The sequence below is a fragment of the Petaurus breviceps genome, unplaced genomic scaffold (assembly GCF_028583685.1).
Source record: "Petaurus breviceps papuanus isolate PSGF00001 unplaced genomic scaffold, PetGlider_PUasm1.0 213, whole genome shotgun sequence".
NCBI classification, from domain to species: Eukaryota; Metazoa; Chordata; class Mammalia; order Diprotodontia; family Petauridae; genus Petaurus; species Petaurus breviceps.
Window position 1 is genome coordinate 2397260 of NW_027185860.1, and position 18029 is coordinate 2415288.

General features: G+C 37.0%; 1 pseudogene; it reads right to left on the bottom strand.

Annotated features, from left to right (window-relative positions):
* Nucleotides 1-1093: 1093 nt before the first annotated feature.
* The window catches only part of LOC138165550 (heat shock cognate 71 kDa protein-like), a 25050-nt pseudogene continuing 8114 nt past the window's right edge, over nucleotides 1094-18029 (bottom strand).

Genomic DNA, 18029 nt, shown 5'->3' on the forward strand with positions numbered 1-18029 from the left:
ATCAAATTTATTGTTCTTTTCATAAAATCAGTTTTTAGTTTTACTTATTTGTTCAATAGTTTTTTAAATTTCAATCTTATTAATCTCTCCTGTGATTTGTGGTATTTCTAATGCAGTATCTATTTGTTGATTTTCAATTTGTACTTTTTCTAGCTTTTGCAGTTTCATGCCCAATTTATTGATCTCCTTTTTCTCTATTTTATTCATGTAAGCATTCAGAGATATAAAACTTCCCCTAAGAACTGATTTTCCTGCATCCCACAAGTTTGGTATATTGTCTCATTCTTGTGGTTCTCTTGAATGAGTTTATTAATTGTTTATATGATTTGTTGTTTTAGAATCTCATTCTTTAGAATTAGATTATTTAATTTCCAGTTAGTTTTTGGTCTATCTTTCTGTGTCCCTTTATTACATGTAATTTTTATTGCATCATGATCTTAAAAGGTTGCATTTAATATTTCTAGTTTTCCACGGTGGATTATGAAGTTTTGATGCCCTAGTATGTGATTATTTTTTTAATGTACCATGTACCACTGAGAAAAAAAGTATATTACTTTTTATCTTATTTTAGTTTTCTCCAGAGGTCTATCATATTTACCATCTCTAAAATGCTATTCACCTCCCTAACTTCTTTCTTGTTTATTTTGAGGTAAGATTTATCAAGTTCAGAGAGGGTGACGTTGAGGTCTCCCACTAGCATAGTTTTGCTATTTATTTCCTCCTCTAACTCCCTTACCTTCTCCTCTAGGAATTTGGATGCTCTGCTGCTTAGTGCACATACATTTAATAATGATATTTCTTCCTTGTTAATGGTGCCTTTTAGCAGGATATAGTTTCCTTTCTTATCTCTTTTTTTATGGTGCCAATTTTAAATAGATTTTATTCTCCAAGACAATTGCATTTCCACTTGTTTACAATACTGATAAAGTGCGAAGTTGTTCACTTCTCTCCCTCTGCACACATTCAAGTATTCAGAATGCCCAGATTTACACAGTAGCTTAAATGTTACTTTTAAACTGCTACTACCTTGGCTACAAATTTGAGTCCTTCAATTTTTGGAAAGCTGTGTGGAATGCTCTTTCTTCTGGTGTGTTTAGTCGACCTATTCAATGGTGGGTCCAGAAGAAGCACCTTCATATGGGGCTGCTCCACCCCCTGGGAACCCACCAGGCATGCTTTCTGCACTCTGGTACAGCTTAGTAATGATGGACTTGCAGAACTTCTCCAATGCTTTCTGCTGATGCTCAAAATTTTACTTCTCAGCAGTTTGGTTCTTATCCAGCTAGTTGATTATTTCATTACATTTGTCAAGGATCTTCTGTTTGCCTTCATCACCAATTTTGCCTTGCAGTTTTTCATCCTCTATGGTTGCTTTCATGTTGAAAGCATAAGATTCAAGAGAATTCTTGGAAGACACCTTGTCTCTCTGCTTTTCATCCTCAGCCTTGTATTCCTCAGCCTCCTGGACCATACCCTCAATGTCTTCTTTGCTCAGACATCCTTTATCATTGGTGATGGTGATCTTGTTCTCCTTGCCTGTGCTCCTATCCACAGCAGAGACACTGAGAATGCCATTTGCATCAATGTCAAATGTTACTTCAATCTGAGGAGCACCCCTGGGTGCTGGAGGAATTCCTGTGAGCTCAAATTTGCCAAGCAGATTGTTATCCTTTGTCATTGCTCTCTCCCCTTCATAAATGTGAATAAGCACACCAGGCTGGTTGTCTGAATAGGTGGTAAAGGTCTGTGTCTGCTTGGTGGGGATGGTGGTATTGTGTTTGATCAGAATGTTCATAACTTCACCAGCAGTTTCAATTCCAAGGGAAAGAGGAGTGGCATCCAACAACAGCAAGTTCTGCACATTTTCAGATTTATCTCCAGGCAAACTGGCAGGCTGGACAGCTGCAGCATAATCAACAGCCTCATCAGGATTGATACACTTGTTGAGCTCCTTGCCATTGAAGAAGTCTTGCAGAAGCTTCTGCATTTTGAGGATTCGAGTGGAACCACCCACCAGGATAATTTCATGAATCTGAGACTTATCAAGCTTGGCATTTTTTAAGGCCTTCTCCACAGGGTCCAGGGTGCCATGGAAGAGATCAGCATTCAGCTTTTCGAAACGGGCTTGGGTGACTGATGTATAGAAGTTGATACCTTCATAGAGGGGATCAATCTCAGTACTGGCCTGGGTACTGGAAGAGAGAGTATGCTTTGCACATTCACAAGCAGTGTGGAGACAGCAAACAGCCTTCTTATTCTCACTGGTGTCCTTCTTGTGCTTTTGCTTGAAATCAGCAATAAAATGGTTGACCATTCAGTTGTCAAAGTCCTCCCCACCCAAGTGGATGTCCTCATCTGTGGACTTGACCTCAAAGATGCCATCTTCAATGGTAAGAATGGAGACATCAAAAGTACCACCTCCAAGGTCAAAGATCAACACATTTCTCTTGGCACCAACCTTTTTGTCCAAGCCATAAGCAATAGCAGCAGAAATTGGCTCATTGATGATTTGAAGCACATTGAGAACAGCTATGGTTCCAGCATCTTTGGTGGACTGACATTGGGAATCGTTGAAATAGGAAGGTACTGTGACCACAGTATTGTGACAGTTTTCCCAAGGTAAGCTTCAGAAATTTCTTTCATCTTGGTCAAGACAATAGAAGATACTTCCTCTGGATAGAAACTTTTGGTCTCACCTTTGTACTCCACTTGGACCTTAGGCCTGCCTGCATCGTTCACCACAGAAAAAGGCTGATGTTTCATGGCTGATTGCACAACTGTATCATCAAATCTGCGACCAATCAGACATTTGGCATTAAAAACTGTATTGGTGGGGTTCATTGCAATTTGATTCTTTGCAGCATCACCTATTGAACATTCTGTGTTAGTGAAGGTGATGTAGCTTTGGGTGGTCCTGTTTCCTTGGTCATTAGCAATGATCTCCACTTTCCCATGTTGTAAGACTCTCACATAGGAGTAAGTGGTGCTGGGGGTGGAGTCAAGATGGCAGAGTGGAAGCAGGACCTCTGCTGGGCTCCAGCTTCCACCTTCCCCAATCCATGTGGAAGGGGACTCTAAACAGACTTTGGAGCAGCAGAACCCACAGAATGACACAGAGGGGCTAACCTCCCACTGAGGACAGCCTGGCAGGCCGGCAGGAATAGGCTAGCTCAGTGCTCTGGGAGCTGAGCCCAGGCCCAAGCCAAGGATTTAGCCCCAGGGTGCGCCTGACCAGCCGCTGGCCAGAGGGACTCCAGATCAGCAGCAGCTGTGGCCATTTCCAGATTTATCAACATATACATGCGAAGGACAAAGTGAGAGGTCAGTGCAGTCTGGACTTTGGGATGCAGAAGTGAGAGTGCATGGCTTTTGCCCCCAGGGTGAGAAGCCACTGACATGCTGGCACAGCCAGCCAGTGCCAAGTGAGCTCTTCCAAGAATGCTTTTTGGGCTTGAGACCAGTTCATATTCCTTTTTGAGGTTTCAGATGTGGGTGTAAGGTCAATGTTGTTCTCTTCTGAATTGATTCTCCTTGATTACTATAATGGGATATAATAGACCTTGTTTTTCCTACTTGCTTTTTGCCCATGGTGATTGCCTATGTCCTGGCTTTTAACTTGGATCTTTGCTTCTGGGGTACAGATGGCTCTGTCCTGAGTTTCTTATGCAGGAAGTTAGGGGCCTCATTATTGCCTTTGTGTGCTTTGGCCTCTTAGTACCTAGACTGTGGTGAAGGCCAGGACTTTCTGACTTTCCCTAGGGTTAAACTGAAGCTCATGGCATGACGTGTGGGAGAGGGATGCTCTGGCCACTTTATTCTACCTCCATGTCTCTGGACTAGAGCTCAGGCAAACTCAGCCTCTGATAGCCGGGATGCATTGGTGTCTGCAGATTCCCCTGGTTGTATGAAGGCACTCCTGAGTTTCTGGTGTTAGCATTTTCTGGCTTCACTCCCCTGGGGCTCAAGATCTACCACTGGTTAGCTGAGATGTAGCTTGTTGGAATGCTTCCTGACCTGTACTTTAGCCTCAGTACAGCCTCAGACATGATCTTCCTCCATGACTCCCAAGCTTGCTTCTGGTTCCACTATTTCAGGAATTTATACTTGCAATAATCTCTGAATTTTCAGGTTCAGAAGGGCTTGGGAACATGTATGGTTTACTCTACCATCTTGGCTCCCAGAAGTTCAAGTAGGTGATTTTTCAAACATCTAGACTGTGGGCTGATAACCCCAGGAGTAGCTGCTGCTGCTGCTGCAGACCCTTTGCTTGTCTCTTACATAGCTCTGGCTATCTCCTATCCCATAGTGAGGGGTCTGGGAACTGCCCCTGCAGTGAGTGAATCAGTTTGCCTGGGTTTCCTCCATCTCAGCTATGGTCAGGTCTGTGCTGAAGCAACCTGCAGGCTTCACGCAGGGCTTGGCGTCCCCCCTGCCTGGCACAACAAATCTTGCCCTCCACACTTTCCTTTGCTGGAAATCTGGCATGCTCCAGCTCCCAACTGACTCTGCTACTGTAAAATCATTCGGATTCACTTTTTACAGGTTACTGAAGGAATTCACAGGGTAGTTCAGGTGAGTTCCTGATTTTACTACACCATCTTGGCTCCATTTCCTTGGAAAGCATTTTATTTGGGAAATTATGGGGAACTTGAGGCCTCAAGGCCACACATAGCCCTCTAGCTTCCTCAAGTATGGCCTTTTGACTGAATTCAAACTTAATAGAACAAATTTCTTTATTAAAAGTATTTGTTCTGTAAAACTTAGAGTCAGTCAAAAGGCTACAATCAATAACCTAGAAGACAATATGAGGCCTCAAGGCCCCAGGTTCCTCACTCCTGTTTTAGATTATAGCATTACTAAAAGCTAAGTCTATCCAAGTTGAACATTCCACAACGTTGCTATTCCTGTGGACAATACTCTCCTGTTTCTATTTATTTCACTCATGATCAGTTCATGTACGTTTTTCTGGATTTTTCTGAAACCCACCTGCTCATTCTTTATTATGGTATAAGAGTATTCCATTACATTCACATACCACATTTTCAGCCATCCCCTAATAAGTGAGCAGCCCCTCAATTTCCAATTCTTGACCACCACAAAAAGAGCATCTATGAATATTTTTGGACACATGGGTCCTTTTCCCCTTATTATGATCTCTTTGGGATACAGACCTAGTAGTGGAATTGCTAGAAAAAAGGGTATGCACAGTCATATAGACCTTTGGGCACAATTCCAAAATGCTTCCCAGAATAGTTGGATCAATTCACAACTCCAGCAATAATGTATTAGAGCTCAGATTTTCATACATCACGTCCAACATTTATCATTTTACTATTTCATCATGTTAGCAACTCTGATAGATGCAATGTGTTACCTCAGAGTTGTTTCACTTTGCATTTCTCTAATTGTTATTTAGAGTATTTTTTCATATAGATAGCTTCAATTTCTTCATCTGAAACCTGGCTGTTCATATGCTTTTTACCATTTATCAGTTGGGGAATGGCTAGTATTTTTATGAATTTGACTCAGTTCTCTATACATTTTAGAAATTAAGCCTTTTTCAGAGGCACTGGTTGTAAAAATTATTTCCCAGTTTTCTGCTTCATTTCTAATCTTGGTTCATTGGCTTTGTTTAAAAACTTTTTAACTCAATGTAATGAAAATTATTCATTTTGCAATCCATAATGTTCTTCATCTTTTTGTTTGGTCATAAATTCTTCCTTCTCCATAGCTCTGAAAGGTAAACTATTCCTCACTTTACTAATTTTCTTATATTATAACCCTTTATGTTTAAATCCTGAACCCATTTTTATCTTATCTTTGCATATGGTGTAAGATGTTGGTCTATGCCTAGTTTCTGCCACAGCATTATCCAGTTTTCCAAGCAGTTTTTTTTTCAAATTTCAGAAGCTGGAATTTTAGGTTATATCAAACAATACATTACTATAGTCACTGACTACAGTCTCTTCTGTATGTGACCTATTCTTCTGATCCCTCACTCTATTTCTTAGCAAGTAGAAAGTGGTTTTGATGATTGCTGCTTTATAATATAATTTTAACTCTGGTATGGCTAGGCCACCTTCTTTTACATTTCTTTTTATTAATTCCCTGGATATTCTGTACCTTTTGTTCTTCCAGATGAATTTTGATACTATATTTTCTAGCTCCATAAAATAATTTTTTGCTAGTTTCATGGGTATGGTACTAAATAACTAAATTAATTTAGGTAGAATTGTCATTTCTATTATATTTGCTTGACCTACACATGGGCAAGTAACATTTTTCCAGTGATTTAGATATGACTTTTTTTGTGTGAGAAATATTTTGTAAATGTGTTCATATAGTTTCTTGGTTTGTCTTGACAGGTAGACTCCCAAATTTTTTATATTGTCTACAGTTATTTTTAGTAGAATTTCTATATCTCTTGCTGCTGAACTTTGTTAGTAATACACAAAAATGCCAATGATTCATGTGGGTTTATTTTATATACTGCAATTGTGTTAACTTTGTTAATAATTTCAAGTATTGTTTTAGTTGATTCTCTAAGTATAACATCATATCATCTGCAAAAAAGTGATAGTTTGTTTCCTGATTGCCTCTTCTAATTCCTTCAATTACTATTTCTTCTTTTATTGTTAAAACTAAGATTTCTAGTACAGTATTGAATAAAAGTAGTCATAATCAGCACCCTAATGTCACCCTGATCTTATTGGAAATGCTTCTAGTTTATCCATATTACATGTAATAATTCCTGGGGGTTTTAGATAAATGCTACTTATCATTTTATGTAAAGCTTCAGTGCTCTCTTGTGTTTTTAACAGGAATGCGTGTTATATTTTGTCAAAAGCATTTTTTTTAGCAAATTGAGGTAATCATATGATATGTTATAATTGTTATTGATATGGCCAATCATGCTGATCATTTTCCTAATACTGAACCAGTCCTATATTGCTGGCATATATATCATGTAGTCAAAGTGTATTATCCTCATTAAATTTTATTTGAAATATGTGCATCTATTTTCATTGGAGAAATTGGTCTAAAATTTTCTTCATCTGTTTCTTCTTGGTTTAGTCGTCAGCATTATGTTTGTACTATAAAAATAATTTCCTATGACTCCTTTTTAGCCAATTTTTTTTCATAGAGTTTATATAGTATTGGAATTTATTTTTCTTTAAATGTTTGGTAGAATTTGCTTGTAAATCCATCTGCGTGCCTTACTCAGCTTCTTTTTCTGAAAAGGGATTATTTAAGAATTTTATTTCCTCCTCTATTAATCTGGGAAATTTATATTTTTGAAAAAATTCATTCACTTCGCTGAGGTTGTCCGATTTATTGCCATGAAGTCTGGCAAAATAGTTCCTAATTAATGTTTTGATTTCCTTGTAATTGGTGATGAATTTACCCTTTTCATTTTTTTGATATTGGTAATTTGACTTTCTTCATTGTTTTTAATCAAATTAACCAAATGTTTATATAATTTATTGTTTTTATTCATAAAATTATTTCTTAGTTTTATTAGTTTGATGGTTTACTTAATTGCAATTTTATTAATCTCTCCTTTGAGTTTCAAAATTTCTAATTTGGTATTAAATTGGGGATTTTTAATTTGTCCTTTTTCTAGCTTTTTTTGTTGCATGTCAAATTCATTGTTCTCCTCTTTCTCTATTTTATTTATGTCAGCATTTCAAAAGACAACATTCCTTCTAAGAACTGCTTTTGCTGAATTCCATGAGTTTTGTCATATTTACTCATTATTTTCATTCTCTTAGATGAAGTCATTGATTGTTTCTATAATTTCTTGTTTGACACACTCCTTTAGAATTAGATTACACAGTTTCCAATTAACTTTTAGTCTATCTTTCCATGGACCTTTATTAAATGAAATTTTTATTGCATCATGACCTTAAACTGATGCATTTAATATTCTTCCCTTTCTACACTGGATTGTGAGATTTCTATGCCCTAGTACATTATCAGTTTCTTTTGTGTAGATGCCATTCACTGATGGAGAAAATGTATATTCCTTTCTATCTTCATTCATTTTTTAACTAGAGTTCAACCACATTTAACTTTTCTAAAATTCTGTTTCCCTCGATTTTTTTCCTTGCTTATTTTTAGGTTAGATTTATCAAGTACTTAGAGGGGGAGATTGAGATTCCCTGCTAGTATAGTTTTCTTTCTATTTTTCCTGTAACTTACTTAAGTTGGCCTCTAAGACTCAGGATGCAGTACCACTTGGTACATATGTGTTTTGTATTGATATATCTTCATTTTCTATAGTTCATTTCAGTAAGATGCAGTTTTGCTTTCCTATTTTTTTTAGATTTATTTTTTTTCTTTTGTTTTGTTTGAGATCAAGATTGCTACCCCTGTTTTGTTTTCATTTAACTTCAACTAAAGCATATTATATTCAGCTCTCCAGCTTTTCACCTTTATTCTGTGTGTAATTCTCTGCTCATATGTTTTTCTTATAAACAACATATTGTTGGATTCTGGTTTTAATCTACTCTGCTATCTGCTTCCATTTTACAGAAGAGTTTATCCCATTCCCATTCACAGTCTTTCTCTCCATGCTATTCTTCCTGCTGTTTATGCTTTTCTCACTCCTTTCTCCCTTTCCTACTTCACAAGTGCTTTGCTTCTGACTGCTGCCTCCCTCAACCTGCCCTCCTTTCAATTAGTATCTCTCCTTTTCTTTTCCCTTTCCCTTTCTACTTCTTCCCTTCATCGTAACAGAACTTTGCACCTCTTCCTGTGATGTAATTTACTCCTTTCTGCCTCTTCTTGTCTTCTTTTCCCATTACAATCTCTCTTTTCACCCCTTAATTTTTTATCATCACATTTAAGTCATCTTATACCCACACTCAGTGTATGTATACTCTTTGTAAATGCCATAATAAAGATACAGTTCTCAAGAGTTACATATGTCATCTTCTGCTGTAGGGATGTAAACAGTTTAAACTTTTTGAATAATACAGTTTTTTTTTTCCTTTCCTGTTTATCATTTTATGGTTCTCTTGGGTCTTGAATTTGAAGATCAAATTTTTTTTCACCTCTGGTTTTCTCTTCAGGATATTTGGGGAGTACGCTGTTTCATGGAATGTCCATCTTTTCTCCTGTAATATTATGCTCAATTTAGTGGGTAGTTGACTCTTGGTTGTAATCCAAAATCCTTTGCCTTATGCAATAGCACATTCCAGGCCCTCTAATCCTTTTATGAAGAAAGTTCTAAGTGCTGCATAATTATGACTATCTTTCCATAATATTTAAATTCTTCCCCCCCCCAGCTGCTTCAAGTTTATTCCTCTTGACCTACTATTTCTGGAATTTAGCCAAAATATTCATTAGCATTTTCATTTGGGGATCTCTTTTAGGAGGTCATCAGTGAACTTTTTCAATGATGCTTTTACCTTCTGTTCTAGGATATCAGGTCAATTTTCTTGATAATTTCTTTAATTTTTGAATTTCATTTATTTATTTTAGTTTTCAACATTCATTTCCATAAGATTTTGAGTTTCAAATTTTCTCCCCATCGCTTCCCTACCCCTCATCCCAAGAAGGGAAGGATATTGATTACCCCTTCTCCCAGTATTCCTTCTTTTCAATCTCCCTGATCCCCCACTTACCACTTCTCCCTTACTTTCTTGTAGGGCAAGATAGATTTCTATACCACATTGCCTATATGTCTTACTTACCAGTTGCATGCAAAAACAATTTTTTAACATTTGTTTTTAAAACTTTGTGTTCCAGATTTTGTCCTTTCGTCTCTCCTCACCCACCCCTATTAAGAAGACAAACAATTCGATATAGGTTATATATGTGTAGTTATGGAAAACATTTACATAATCATCATAATGTGAAAGACTAACCATATTTCCCACTATCCTATCGCACCCCCCCCCATTTGTGCTATTCTATCCTTTGATCCTGTTTGTTTTCAAAAGTGTTTGCTTCTTACTAACTCCTACCCCAATATGTTCTCCCTCCTCGAACCCCCTCTTATCGCTTTGCTTCCTACTTTCCTGTTGGGTAAGATAACCAATTGAGTGTGTATGCTTATTCCCTCCTTAAGCCAAATCCAAAGAGAATGAGATTGTCTCATTCCCTTTCACATCCCTAATCTTCCCCTCCCCCCCCCCCCCATTGCAACAGCTTTCTCTTGCCTCTTTTATGTGACGTGATTTACCCCATTCTACCTCTCCCTTTCTCCTCCCAATATATTCCTCTATCACTTTTAATTTTATTTTTAGAGAGCATCCCTTCATATTCAACTCACCTTGTGCCCTCTGTATGTATACACATACATAAACACATATGTATGTATATATACATATACGTACATATGTGTGTATTCTTTTCAACTATCCTAATACTGAAAAAAGTCTCATGAGTTGCAAATATTGAAAATAATTCCATGTAAGAATGTAAGCAGTTCAACTTTAATAATTTCCTTATTAGTTCTCTTTCCTGTTTACCTTTTCATATTTCTCTTGATTCTTGTATTTGAAAGTAAAATTTTCAGTTCCACTGCAGTCTTTTCATCAAGAATGCTTGAAAGTCATCTATTTCATTGAATATACACATTTTTCCCTGAAGTAATATACTCAGTTTTGATGTGCAGGGGATTCTTCGTTTTAATCCTAGCTCCTTTGACCTCCAGAATATAGTATTTCTAGTCTTATGATCCCTTAATGTGGAAGCTGCTAGACGTTGTGTTAATCTGATTGTGTTTCCACAATTGTGTTTCCATAAATTGTTTCTTCTAGTTGGAAATTGTGGAATTTGACTATAATATTCCTGGAGTTTTCTTTTTGGAATCTTTTTCAAGAGACATTTGGTGGATTCTTTCAATGTCTATTTAACCCTCTGATTCTAGAATTACAGGGCAGTTTTTCTTGATAATTTCTAGAAAGATGATATCTAGTCTCTTATTTTTATCGTGACTTTTAGGTAATCCAAAATTTTTAAAAATTATCTGTCCTGGATCTATTTTCCAGGTCAGTTTTTTTTTCAATGAAATATTTTACACTGGGGGGAAAGAGTCAAGATGGCTGAGTAGAAACAGGATTTCTGCTGGGGCAGTTTCCAGAATTATCAAGACATAGATGCTAAGAACAAAGTGAGAGGTCAGTGCAGTGGGGACTTTGGGATACAGTAGTTTGGGAGTGTGGTTGGCCTTTGCCACAATTGGAAAGAAGCTGCTGAGGTGCAGCAGCCATCCAGCTGCAGCCACATGTCAGCTTCAGGTCCTGGCCCACAGATTGTTGGGGGACCAAGAAAGCAGTCTGATGGGGTAATAACTCTTGTTTTAACATGCTTGGATCTGAATTGTAGTCTAGGGTGGAGGTCCTGGGGTGTGTGACCAGCTTGCCACAGGGTGTGGAGGCTTCAGAGAGGGCACCCAACTAATACCTTTAGTGTCTGAGACAATCCCAGCGCTTGGGATGAAGCTCCCCCGTCTGGTAGCAGAGTCCTACCATTGAACAAAGCCAAAAAGTCAAGTAATTGAGTGGCAATATGAGCAAACGAGGAAAGCAAAGCAAGCAGAGCAACCCAATTTTACATGCCTATTTAGGGGGGAAAAGTATCAAAGCATGGAACAGGAGAAATATAGCGAAGTCAGAACTCCTGAATCAAAAACTTCCAAGAAAAATACTAGCTGGTTAAAGTCCATAGAGGAGCTTTAAAAGGATTTTGAAACTCAAATAGGAGAAGTGGAGGAAAAATTTGGAAGAGAAATGAGAATGATGCAAGAAAATTATGAAGTGTGAGCCAACAACCTGACAGAAGAAAAGAACACCTTAAAAAATAGACTGACTCAAATGGCAAAAGAGGCTCAAAAAGGCAATGAGGAGAAAAATGCCTTAAAAAGCCAAATTTTCCAGATGGAAAAATAATCTCAAGAGCTCACTGAAGAGAATCATTCCTTCAGAATTAGATTGGAGCAAAAGGAATCTAGTGACTTTATGAGAAATCAAGATACTATTAAACTGATACAACAAATGAAAAAAATAGAGGCAACATGAAAGATCCCATTGAAAAAAATGCTGACCTGGAAAACAGATCTAGTAGAGATAATTTAAAAATTATTGGACTACCTGAAAGTCATGATCAAAAAAATAACCTAGAAATCATCCTTCAGGAAAATCTAAAGGAAAATTTCCCTGATGTATTAGAACTGGAGAGCAAAATAGAAGTTGAAATAATCCACCAATCACCTCCTAAAAAAAGATCCCAAAAAGAAAACTCTTAGGAATATTACAGACAGGTTCCAGAATTCTCAGATCAGCAACCAGGAAGAAACAATTTGAATATTGTGGAAACACAATTAGGATTATACAGGATATGGCAGCTTCTACACTGAGGGATTGAAGAGCTTGCAATATGATATTCCAGAGGTCAAAGGAGCTGGGATTAAAACCAAGAATCACATACCCAGCAAAAATGAGTATCACGTTTCAGGGGAAAATATGGTCATTCAGTGGAATAGAGGACTTTCAAGCATTTTTTATGAAAAACCAGAATTGAATAGAAAATGTGAAATTAGGATACAAGAAGCAAGAGAAGCATGAGAAGGTAAACCGGGAAAAGAAATCTGAAGGAACTTATCAAAGTTGAACTATTTAAATTCCTACAAGGAAAAAAGACAATTGTAATGATGAAACTTTTCTCATTATGAGGAGAGTTGAAGGGAATGGAAATGTGTGTGTGTGCATATTCACATACACACATATATATGTCTATATAGGGGGTATATAGGCATATGAATACATATGTGAATGTGTGTACAGGTATACATAGATAGAGGGCACAAGACCAATTTAATAGAAATGGATGATATTTAAAAGGTGATATTAAGAGGTGAGAGAGGAATATAATGAAAGGAAATGGGGAGAGACAGAATGGGGTAAACTATCTCATATAGAAGGGGCAAGTGAAAATGGTTACAATGGAGGGGAAGAACAGGAGGGAAAGAGGGAATGACTTAACCTTTTTATCATTGAATTTGGCTTAGGGAGGTAATAACATACACACTAAATTATGTATTTCACCCTACAGTAGAGTAGGGTGGAAGGGGATGAGAGTGGGGATGATGGAAGGGAGGACAGGCTGGTGGGGGGGGAGGGATGCTGGAAGCACCCACTTTTGAAAAGGGACAGGATCAATGTAGAGAATACAACAAATGGGATGTGGGATAGGAAGGAGGGAAATTTTGTCAGTCTTTTACAATATATCATCTATGGAAATACACAGGTACAACTTATACTGAATTGCTTATCTTCCCAGTAAGGCTGGATGATAACAGAGGAAGGGAATGGATCTTTCAAAGTTTTAAATTCAAATTTTTAGTTTGCAAAAGTTTTAAAAATTCAAAGTTTTAAAAACAAATGTTTATTATTTAATATTATTTTACATGTAACTGGTTAATAAGACATACAAGCACTGGGGCATAGAGATCCACTGTGCCCTACTGGAAAGTCAGAGGTGGGATGGGAGAAGATATGGGAGATAGCAGATTGTAGGAAGGGATATCCAATGGGATTGCTAATTTGGGGTGGTGGGTAGGGGAAAAATGCAGAGAAAATATGTAACTCAAAATCTTATGGAAATTAATGATGTAAACTAGAAGTTAATAAAGCATTCAATAAAAAAGAAATATTTTACCTTGTTTTCTAATTTTTTCATTCTTTTAGACCTGTATTATTGTATCTTGATTTCTCATAAAGTCATTAGCTTCCATTTGCTCCATTCTAATTTTGAAGCAATTATTTTCTTCAGTAATCTTTTGGACTTTTTTTATATTTGGCCAATTGTGCTTTTTAAGCATTCTCCTCATATTTTTGGCCTCTTTTGCCATTTGGGTTAGTTTATTTTTGAAGGTATTCTTTTCTTCTTTTATTTTTTGGGTCTACCTTAAAGAAAAACATTGATTCATGTTTTCATGATTTTCTTGCATCACTCTAATTTTCTTCCCAATTTTAATCTACTTTTCTTACTTGATTTCCAAATTCTTCTTGAGTTCCTCTATGACCTGTGACCAATTCATATTTTTCTTGGAGGCTTTTGATCTCGGAGTTTTAACTTTGTTGTATTTTTCCTCTTCTCTGTCTAGATCTTATTTTGTCACCAAAGAATGATTCTGTAGTCTGATATCCTTTCCTATATTTGCTCATCTTGTCAAGTCAATTATTTGAATTTTGAGCTCTTTGCTGCAGTAGAACTCTTCTTTCAGATTGGATCCTGCTGTGTCCTAAATATCTGAGGTTTTGTGGAACTGTTGTCAGAGTTACTTTTAGGAACCTGCTTCAAAACTATGAGGAGCACTCTCTCTCCACAGTTGCCACACTCTGCCATGACAACATTCTTTCTCACCCAAGGTCCACTACCCAAGACTGCGAGCCATATACAAACAGGGCAAAGCAAGAGGATCCTACTTCAGCCACAGCAAAGACATTCCTGCAATTGCCCTATGATCAAGACCTGTGCCCTCTTTCTATGTATACCTTCTCCCCACCATCTGTGGGCTTGGAGCTCTGGAAGCAGCCACCTTGCTGCCACAGCTGACCCCATTACCACTGTTCCTGGAGCAGGTGCCAGGCTCTTCTGGTGCTCCATTGACTTGTCACCTAGCTGCCCCACTAAATTTTATTTTTAAAGAATTGCTTTCTTCAACCAATTTTTGTTTTCCTTTTCCAAAATGTTGACTCTCTCTTGCATATCTCACATTTCTTTTCCCAATTTTTATTCTACCTTTCTTATTTGACTTTTAAAATCCTTCTTGAGTTCTTCCAAAAAAGGCTTTTTGAGCCTGAGATCAATTCATATCCCTCTTTGAAGTTATGGATGTAAGTATATTAACAAGGTTTTCCTCTTGTAAGCTTTATTTTTATTTTCCCGATCACTATAGAAATTCTCAATGGGTAAGTGTATTTTTTGCTTTTTGCTTATCTTGTTTGCTTATTTCCTGGCTTTTACAATTCATCTCTTCTGCTGGAGCACAGAGGGCATTGTCCCAAGCTTCTTTTTCTGCAGGCCAAGGGCATGATAACTGGCTTTGTGTGTTGGGGCTTCAGGTGTTGTCAGCTGGGGGCTCTAGGTGTTCAGGAGCCTACCTGGTGGTATGCCTGGGGTGGTTTCAGACATATGCAGAAGTCATGTGGGTTTTTCTGCTTTGGAGGATGCCTGCTTGCCTGGGTCTGCTCTGAAGCATATGATTTTCTGCCTGCTAGAAAGTGTATGTCTGCCTGGGGTGGCACCAAAGCATGGGAAGTTCTGCCTGCTGGAGGTCTCCAGCCCATCTTGGGCTGCATCAGAGCAAGTGATTATTTTCAGAACTAGAATCTGCTGGTTACTCTGGATATGCTAAGGTATGTGGGGGTCCTAGTGTTGGTGTTTGCCTGCTCTATCATCCTGGGGCTCCAAATTTCCCACTTGATGCTGATTTGCTATGTTATTTTTTTGTCTTGGACTGCATTCTTCTTTCACCCAAGTGATATGAACCTTTTTTTGCAGATCCTACAAATTCCCCATCTTTCTTTTGGCTCTTCTGTTTCAGGATTTGTTCTGGGGTGCTATTTTTGTTATTATTTTTCTGGAGGTAAATATGGGAGCAAGATGGTGCTTTACTGATTTCTCTTCCATCTTGGCTTCGGAAAGCAAGTTTTTAAAAAGTCTGATTGTATAGAAGTACACCAAAAATTCCTGGAAGTATTAACAAAAGAGATGAGTGATACAGGAAAATTAGGAAAAGAGATGAGTGTGATGCAAGAAAATTATGAAACCACGGTTAACATCTTGGTAAAAGTGACACAAAAATATTGAAGAAAAAATACCTTAAAAAGCAAAATTGGTCTAATGGTAAAAAAAGGCACACAAATTCACTGAGTTAAAAAAAAACTTCTTGAAAAGTAGATTTGGTCAAATGCAAAAAAGAGGGAGAAAAGTTCATTGAGAAAGAAGAAGAATTTTAAAATTGGAATTGGTCAGTGGGAAACTAATGACTCTTTGAGACATCAAGAAACAATAAAACAAATTCAAAAGAATGGAATGAAGCAGAAGAAAATGTGAAATGTCTTGTACAGAAAAAAAACTGACCTGGAAAATAGATTGAAGAGGGATCATTTAAAAATTATTGAACTACCTGAAAGCCCTGATAAAAAATAAAATATAATAAACTTCATATTTCAAGAAATCATACAAGAAAACTGTCCTGACATATTAGATCGAGAGTGTAAAATAGAAAGTGAAGGAACCCATCAGTTTCTGAAATGAATCCCAAAATGAAAAGTCCCCAGAATATTATAGCTGAATTCCTTATATCCCATGTCAAGGAGAAAATATTGCAAGCAGACAGAAAGAAATAATTCAGATATTGTGGAGCAACAAGTCAGGATGATACAGATTTTAACATCTTCCATGTTAAAGGGGAAAAGAACTTAGAATATGATATTCTGGAATGCAAATAAATAGGATTACTAACAAAAGCATTTGACTCAGCAAAACTGAATAAAAACCTTCAGGGTCAAAAAGGCTTTCAAACATTCTTTATGAAAAATGAAGAGCTGAATAGAAAATCTGACATTCAGACATGATCAAGAGAAGCATAAAAAGTAAATAGCAAAGAATAATTATAAGAGCCTAAACATTAAAATGCAGACATTATTCTATGGGCAGATGATTCATGCAACTCCTAAGAACTTCATCATTATTAGAGCAATTAAAAGGAGTTTACATAGACAGAGACCATGGGTATGATTTCATTATGCTGGGATGCTCTAAAAAATGAATGTGTGAGAGATGCACTGTAAGAAGGGAGTAGGGCGAGGTAGAATGATGAAAATTTTCTCATATAGAAGAGGCAGATGAGGAAGGGCTTTTCAGTGGAGGGGGAAATGAGAAGGTCATTTTGTACAATGCCTGACCCTCACTCTCATCAATATTGGCTCAAAGAGAGAAGAATATGTGTGTGTGCATATACAAATGTTGTTTGTAAATAAATCTATCATGCACAATAAGGAAATAAAAAGAGAAGAGGATAAGACATATGGAAAGAGATTTTAAAAGGGAGGAAGCTAAATAGACTTTTGAGGAGTGATAGGAAAAAAAGAGAAGAATAAACAGAAAAAAATGGGAAATACACAATTAGTAACCATAACTATGAATGTGAATGGCATGAGCTCATTCATCAAACACAAAAATATAATAGAATGGATTAGAAACCAGAATCCAAGAGTATGCAGTTTATAAGAAACATGTTTCGAACAGAGTGACCTAAACAGCACTAAACTTTGAATGATGGGTAAGATTTTGATTGGCAGAATGGAGATAAAACAGGGAGGTGTAGAAAACAATACACAATCAGAGCAGATTGTAAAATGTTTCAGCTGAAGCAAAAACAAAAATTTGGGGTGATGATCATGAATAAGAAGACAGAAAAATAGACAATTTAAAAAAAAAGATAATCAGTGTCTAATATGACAAAAAAAAAGGACAATGAGAAATTTTAGAGAAGATGTAAGAAAATTGGAACATAATACATTGTTGGTAGAGTTGTGAACTGAACCAACCATTTGGAAAGTAATTTGGAACTACATCCAAAGGGTATAAAACTGTATATACCCTCTGATCCAGCAATAGCACTACTAGGTCATCCAAAAATATCATTAAAAGAAGGAAGGGTCCACATGTACAAAAATATTTACAGCAGTTCTTTTTGTGGTCACCAAGAATTGGAAATTGAAGGGATATACATGTCATGCCAATGCAATATTTACAGCACCCACATTCACGATAAAGACTGTGACTAAAATATGGCATGATATTCAACCATAAAATTTAATGGATTCTCCACGTAAAGGACAGAACTGAAACATTTATTTAGACACCAGAAAACCAAATCTCAAAACAAGTAAGCTGATTCTATCGCAGTTCCAAAGATATTCAGAAGCCATAATAATGCTTAGAACCACAGCATCCTTCAGCCTTCCCACAAACCAATACAAGAGCAATATTTACTCACAAACCTC